The sequence below is a fragment of the Solea senegalensis genome, unplaced genomic scaffold, assembly GCF_019176455.1.
Source record: "Solea senegalensis isolate Sse05_10M unplaced genomic scaffold, IFAPA_SoseM_1 scf7180000016561, whole genome shotgun sequence".
Taxonomy (NCBI): domain Eukaryota; kingdom Metazoa; phylum Chordata; class Actinopteri; order Pleuronectiformes; family Soleidae; genus Solea; species Solea senegalensis.
The window spans coordinates 13,912-20,771 of NW_025321868.1; the positions used below are offsets into that span (position 1 = coordinate 13,912).

The window sequence follows — 6,860 nt, forward strand, 5'->3', positions numbered from 1 at the left end:
TCACACGTGTCTTCTTGACATGCCTAATGTCACTCTTAAGAGGTGTACTGTTCTTAACCCTGCTACTCTGCTCCCTCTTCCACAGGATGATGAGCCTCATGATTGCATGGCTGAACTTTCAGCATCTTGTTCTCCAAGACCTGATCTGACAGAAACGCCCTTGACAAATCCTGACCTTGTCCTCTATGTAGATGGCTCTGCTTCAAGAGACCCAGTTACAGGTCTCTGCCGTTTGTTCTGACTATGACGTGATGATGTCATCATCTCTTCCACCTCACTTCTCAGCTCAAGCTGCAGAACTTGTGGCCTTAACGACTGCCTGCCAATTAGCTAAGGGTCGATCTGTAAATATCTACACTGATTCCAGATATGCTTTTGGTGTTGTTCATGACTTTGGTGCACTTTGGAAACATAGAGGTTTTCTGAAATCTGATGGCAAGCCTGTTTTGCATCACACACTCATTGCAGATCTCTTAGATGCCATCCTTCTTCCTTCTGCCATTTCTGTGTGTAAATGTGCTGCTCACACTAATGCCTCTGACCCGATTTCTACAGGTAACGCTCGAGCGGATGCAGCTGCGAAGGCAGCTTCTCTTCTCCCTTTGTCTAACTCTTCTGTATCACATACTTTGGTTTCAGTTTCTTCTGACGTGCCATCTTCCCTCAGTGCTGTTCAATCTTTTGCATCTCCAAAAGATAAGCAACTTTGGAGAAACGCAGGTGCTTCATGTCATGATGGCATCTGGATAGGCCCCGACAACAACCCGTGTTTGCCTTCCCATTTCTTCCCTCACTATGCTAAATTGACGCATGGGTCTGACCATGCATCAAAAGGAGGGATGCAGCAAATGATTAACACATTTTGGTTCACAAAAGGGTTTTCTGCCTATGCTCAAAAACACTGCCAAGCCTGTGTTATCTGTGCTACTCACAATGTAGGCAGGGCAATCCAACCTTCCCAACAAGCTGCTCATCCTCAACCAACTCGACCTTTTGAGCATGTCATGATGGATTTTGTAGAACTAACTCCATCAGAAGGAAAGTCTCATTGTTTAGTGATGGTAGACATGTGGAGCAAATGGGTTGAAGTGTTCCCAGCCTCAAAACAATCTGCCTCAGTAGTAGCTAAAGCCCTTCTTACTGAAATCATTCCCAGATGGGGAATTCCAGCTAAAATCTCCAGTGATAATGGCAGCCATTTTGTTAATTCAGCTATCACTGAACTGAGCCTATACTTAGGCATTAACCTGAGAACACACTGTGCCTACCACCCAGCTAGTGGAGGTGCAGTAGAGAGGAAGAATGGAACACTAAAGAACAAGCTGGCCAAGTGTTGTGAAGACACAGGTCTTCCATGGACAAAAGCACTTCCTCTAGTGCTTATGTATATGAGAATGCGAAAACGAAACAGAACTAACTTAAGCCCCTTTGAGATTCTTTTTGCAACTCCTCCTTCTGTAGGTGTGGAAGCTCCCCGATCTCCACCCCCATCAACAGCTCTTTTTGATCACAACACACTAACCTACTGTACCAATTTATCCAAACAGCTCTCTGATGTAAAGAAACAGGTGATCGCAGCCCTCCCTGTTCCAGCCAGTGGTCCCCTGCACCAGCTCGAACCAGGTGACTTTGTGGTCATAAAAGACTTCAGGAGGAAGTCGTGGAGGAACAGGAGGTGGCAAGGTCCGTTCCAGATCCTGCTGACAACCCACACTGCTGTGAAGGTCGCTGAGCGGGCTACCTGGATCCACGCCAGCCACTGCAGAAAGGTTCCAGCACCCCCTGCTGGTTCTCCTGGAAAACTACAAACTCCAGAGGCTGCTAAGTAAGACTTTGCGTTTGCAACAGGCACGCAGGCGACCAAGGGTCCGAAGAAAGAAGACAACAAGTGGCGTGCAGACGTAGTTTCTGTGTCACCTTCGTGGGCGCAAGAAGACCTACACCACACCACACCCTACACGTGTAGACTGCTACAAACGCTATGACACATACACAAAAACTGATCCTTACTCAGGATGCTTTCATCCACAAAAACAGCTTGCAACTTTTACCTTAAGGTTTTCCATTGAATTGTATTCTGTGTGACGACTGATCGTAAACCAGTTGGAATGCTCAGTCTGAAGTTTTGAATACTGTTCTTTTCTCATATTTGATTGTCATCTGGGATTTGTTGTGTTATATTGTGTGTGCATATTTTGTTGCTTCTATTGTTGATTGTGTTTTATTGGTTGTTTTTCTCTTCCTCGTTTATCCTTAAGGATAAAAAGGGGGGAAATGTAATGGCATATTGCATGCACACAGACACACAGTTTCTTTATGTCACACAAGGTTCAGTGGTTAGTTGTTTCTTGGGTCACACGAGGTGTAGAGGGCAATTATAAGTTTCCCATTTCATCTCAAGGTCCCTGTCCTCCCAAGAAACTCCCTGTTCTCTACTGATATCTGCTAGTTTCTCACAACAGTTTATTGGCATCATATCAGACAACTACTCTATCCAATGAACCTTCTGTTCTTCTGTATCACGTACACATACTGCTGAAGACATGTTTATATACGCCTTGTTTCTCTCTGCTCAGTGTTGTTCACTTTGCAGACTCTTCGACTCTGTAAACTGTGCTCCTCTGGTTGCAACTCAGATTAAATCAACTTGCTTGTATTCATCCGACTCAGTTCTCGTGCTTCATCTCACTCACAAAAGTTCCCACAACAACAGAGAGTGCCTTTATGGACTAGGCAAGGCCCCTGCTCGTGGAGGGGCATGTTTCTTGTAAGGAAGCAGCAGTGTAAAAGCGTGCAGCGGTGTAAAAGCGTGCAGCGGTGTAAAAGCTTACAGCACCTGGTAATCCCAGGCGGTCTCCCATCCAAGTACTAACCAGGCCCGACCCTGCTTGGCTTCCGAGATCAGACGAGATCGGGCGTGCTCAGGGTGGTATGGCCGTAAGCCGGGGGGTTGGGGACACAGACTGCTTTTATGGACTGGGCAAGGCCCCCTGCGCGTGGCGGGGCTCAAAAGTCAGCCTTTCGGACACACTGCACTTCAGCCTTTATCTCCACCACATGCTACACTCTAGTCCAGTATCGGGAAGCGACACCGAGATGGGCAAGCGGCTGTTGGTGCCGTCATGTCCAGTTGTTGCTGAATCTATAGGAAACGACAGCCAGGTATGCCAGTAAAAAAGGTCGAGTGTTTCCTCTCCAATGTGTGCTGGAGGTTGAAGTTGAACATAGCACAGCATTAACGAGCAACTGAGTCAAGGCATTGGCCTCTGGGATTATTCATTTCCAGCACCATCAGCCAAAGAGCTGTGTCTGGCAAGAGCCACCCGGTGTTTGGCGAGTACACCTCATACTTACCTGGCAGGGGAGATACCATGATCAAGAAGGCGGTTCACCCAGGGCGAGGCTCAGCCATTGCACTCCGGCTGTGTTGACCCCTGCAAATTCCCCAAACGTGGGAGTCTTGACTGCATAATTTTTGCTAGTGGGGTGCTGCGTCCGCGCTTTCCCCCGATGATGTCGTTGTAAGCAAAGGTCAGCCGCCCGAAGTTCAACGTTGTGTGCCCATCTCCAAACTTCTCACGTCCTTGCGGAGCAACATCCCCAGTCTTTCCAAGTTGCTGGGAACGTGATGGTTGTGGGTGTTGTCTTTCAGCTCAAAGCAAATGTCACGCTCCCTTTCCCAACTCTTTGTAGAAGAACTCGATTGTTGGAGATGGATCCATGGCCATCATGCCAAGGGTTAATACTTTGGCGCTTGCTCTGTTCACTCCGTGCAGTGACCTGATGTTGAAGTGATGCCAGGAGCAACTCACCATTTCAGAAGCCCGGATGAGGTGGGAAATGGCCCGGCAGTTTGTACTGCTCAGTGTGACACGGAGCTGCTTTGCTCATGCACTCACGTCTACCACTAAATGTTGGAGGTGTGCCAGTGAGCGAGGAATGTGCCACAGCCTCAGCGACTGATAGAAAACTGCAGCGCACAACCGACAGTAGGAAAGCGCTTCCAAACATGCAGTCAAATCTGGGCGGTTTATTGGCCGACTAAGCAAAAACGTTGAAGGAAGGCCGTCCCAAGGTGGCCGGCCGGCCGGCCGACCGAGACTGTGGTGACTCCGGCGGATAGACTCCTCGGCTGCTCTCCAGGACAGGGGCTACGTGACTCTGGTTTCTCTTCAAAATGCACAAGTCTTTCGCCTTTTACTAAAGACTTCCGTGGAGAGGGACGTTCAAGAGTTTAAGTTATTTTTGGTGGGCTTTGCTGTAAGGCTGCGCCCTTTGAGTGTGTCAAATGTCAAGCAGCTGTCTGTCAAGGCTCAGAGGTGCACTTAGGTCAACCTTGGGGCGGAGGTGATCAGCAGCAGCAGCCTTTGTTATGCGCCCTTAAAAACATGGCACCACAACAACTGACTTGTGTGCCAAGATCTTGGGTTGGCCCCAGACACCTGTGGGCCATCGCTTCTCGGCCTTTTGGCTAAGATCAAGTGTAGTATCTGTTCTTATCAGTTTAATATCTGATATGTCCTCTATATGGGGATTAAATATTAAATGCATTTTTGAGCAGTGGGAGGTGAAAACTGGGGCTTGCTCTCTTCACTCCTTGCATTGACCTGGTATTGCAGTGCCACCAGGAACGGTGCACCATTCTCTTTTTTCTGTGAAAAGCAAAGCGAAGCTGAAACCAGAAAGACATCAACCCGTGCCTGTGCGTCAATTTAATTGCGAGCCCATGTTTCTTGTAAGGAAGCAGCAGCAGCAGCGTAAAAGCTTACAGCACCTGGTATTCCCAGGCGGTCTCCCATCCAAGTACTAACCCGGCCCGACCCTGCTTAGCTTCCGAGATCAGACGAGATCGGGCGTGCTCAGGGTGGTATGGCCGTAAGCCGAGGGGCTGGCGACAGAGAGTGCCTTTATGGACTAGGCAAGGCCCCTGCTCGTGGAGGGGCATGTTTCTTGTAAGGAAGCAGCAGTGTAAAAGCGTGCAGCGGTGTAAAAGCTTACAGCACCTGGTATTCCCAGGCGGTCTCCCATCCAAGTACTAACCAGGCCCGACCCTGCTTGGCTTCCGAGATCAGACGAGATCGGGCGTGCTCAGGGTGGTATGGCCGTAAGCCGGGGGGTTGGGGACACAGACTGCTTTTATGGACTGGGCAAGGCCCCCTGCGCGTGGCGGGGCTCAAAAGTCAGCCTTTCGGACACACTGCACTTCAGCCTTTATCTCCACCACATGCTACACTCTAGTCCAGTATCGGGAAGCGACACCGAGATGGGCAAGCGGCTGTTGGTGCCGTCATGTCCAGTTGTTGCTGAATCTATAGGAAACGACAGCCAGGTATGCCAGTAAAAAAGGTCGAGTGTTTCCTCTCCAATGTGTGCTGGAGGTTGAAGTTGAACATAGCACAGCATTAACGAGCAACTGAGTCAAGGCATTGGCCTCTGGGATTATTCATTTCCAGCACCATCAGCCAAAGAGCTGTGTCTGGCAAGAGCCACCCGGTGTTTGGCGAGTACACCTCATACTTACCTGGCAGGGGAGATACCATGATCAAGAAGGCGGTTCACCCAGGGCGAGGCTCAGCCATTGCACTCCGGCTGTGTTGACCCCTGCAAATTCCCCAAACGTGGGAGTCTTGACTGCATAATTTTTGCTAGTGGGGTGCTGCGTCCGCGCTTTCCCCCGATGATGTCGTTGTAAGCAAAGGTCAGCCGCCCGAAGTTCAACGTTGTGTGCCCATCTCCAAACTTCTCACGTCCTTGCGGAGCAACATCCCCAGTCTTTCCAAGTTGCTGGGAACGGGATGGTTGTGGGTGTTGTCTTTCAGCTCAAAGCAAATGTCACGCTCCCTTTCCCAACTCTTTGTAGAAGAACTCGATTGTTGGAGATGGATCCATGGCCATCATGCTAAGGGTTAATACTTTGGCGCTTGCTCTGTTCACTCCGTGCAGTGACCTGATGTTGAAGTGATGCCAGGAGCAACTCACCATTTCAGAAGCCCGGATGAGGTGGAAATGGCCCGGCAGTTTGTACTGCTCAGTGTGACACGGAGCTGCTTTGCTCATGCACTCACGTCTACCAATAAATGTTGGAGGTGTGCCAGTGAGCGAGGAATGTGCCACAGCCTCAGCGACTGATAGAAACCTGCAGCGCACAACCGACAGTAGGAAAGCGCTTCCAAACATGCAGTCAACTCTGGGCGGTTTATTGGCCGACTAAGCAAAAACGTTGAAGGAAGGCCGTCCCAAGGTGGCCGGCCGGCCGGCCGACCGAGACTGTGGTGACTCCGGCGGATAGACTCCTCGGCTGCTCTCCAGGACAGGGGCTAAGTTGACTCTGGTTTCTCTTCAAAATGCACAAGTCTTTCGCCTTTTACTAAAGACTTCCGTGGAGAGGGACGTTCAAGAGTTTAAGTTATTTTTGGTGGGCTTTGCTGTAAGGCTGGGCCCTTTGAGTGTGTCAAATGTCAAGCAGCTGTCTGTCAAGGCTCAGAGGTGCACTTAGGTCAACCTTGGGGCGGAGGTGATCAGCAGCAGCAGCCTTTGTTATGCGCCCTTAAAAACATGGCACCACAACAACTGACTTGTGTGCCAAGATCTTGGGTTGGCCCCAGACACCTGTGGGCCATCGCTTCTCTGCCTTTTGGCTAAGATCAAGTGTAGTATCTGTTCTTATCAGTTTAATATCTGATATGTCCTCTATATGGGGATTAAATATTAAATGCATTTTTGAGCAGTGGGAGGTGAAAACTGGGGCTTGCTCTCTTCACTCCTTGCATTGACCTGGTATTGCAGTGCCACCCGGAACGGTGCACCATTCTCTTTTTTCTGTGAAAAGCAAAGCGAAGCTGAAACCAGAAAGACATCAA

The 6,860-nt window shown here is 49.6% G+C and overlaps 9 non-coding genes across 9 annotated transcripts; 6 read left to right on the forward strand and 3 right to left on the reverse strand.

The window, feature by feature from the left end:
- Positions 1–2,824: 2,824 nt before the first annotated feature.
- LOC122763207 lies at positions 2,825–2,943 on the reverse strand. The gene has a single exon (XR_006358939.1). It is a non-coding gene; the product is annotated as a 5S ribosomal RNA (ribosomal RNA).
- Positions 2,944–3,346: 403 nt separating this feature from the next.
- Positions 3,347–3,510, forward strand: LOC122763208. The gene has a single exon (XR_006358940.1). It is a non-coding gene; the product is annotated as a U1 spliceosomal RNA (small nuclear RNA).
- Positions 3,511–4,156: 646 nt separating this feature from the next.
- On the forward strand, positions 4,157–4,269 carry LOC122763204. The gene has a single exon (XR_006358936.1). It is a non-coding gene; the product is annotated as a U5 spliceosomal RNA (small nuclear RNA).
- A 182-nt stretch (positions 4,270–4,451) lies between these two features.
- On the forward strand, positions 4,452–4,644 carry LOC122763202. The gene has a single exon (XR_006358934.1). It is a non-coding gene; the product is annotated as a U2 spliceosomal RNA (small nuclear RNA).
- A 118-nt stretch (positions 4,645–4,762) lies between these two features.
- On the reverse strand, positions 4,763–4,881 carry LOC122763201. The gene has a single exon (XR_006358933.1). It is a non-coding gene; the product is annotated as a 5S ribosomal RNA (ribosomal RNA).
- A 110-nt stretch (positions 4,882–4,991) lies between these two features.
- Positions 4,992–5,110, reverse strand: LOC122763206. The gene has a single exon (XR_006358938.1). It is a non-coding gene; the product is annotated as a 5S ribosomal RNA (ribosomal RNA).
- Positions 5,111–5,513: 403 nt separating this feature from the next.
- LOC122763209 lies at positions 5,514–5,677 on the forward strand. Its single transcript, XR_006358941.1, has one exon. It is a non-coding gene; the product is annotated as a U1 spliceosomal RNA (small nuclear RNA).
- Positions 5,678–6,323: 646 nt separating this feature from the next.
- On the forward strand, positions 6,324–6,436 carry LOC122763205. Its single transcript, XR_006358937.1, has one exon. It is a non-coding gene; the product is annotated as a U5 spliceosomal RNA (small nuclear RNA).
- Positions 6,437–6,618: 182 nt separating this feature from the next.
- Positions 6,619–6,811, forward strand: LOC122763203. The gene has a single exon (XR_006358935.1). It is a non-coding gene; the product is annotated as a U2 spliceosomal RNA (small nuclear RNA).
- Positions 6,812–6,860: the final 49 nt, after the last annotated feature.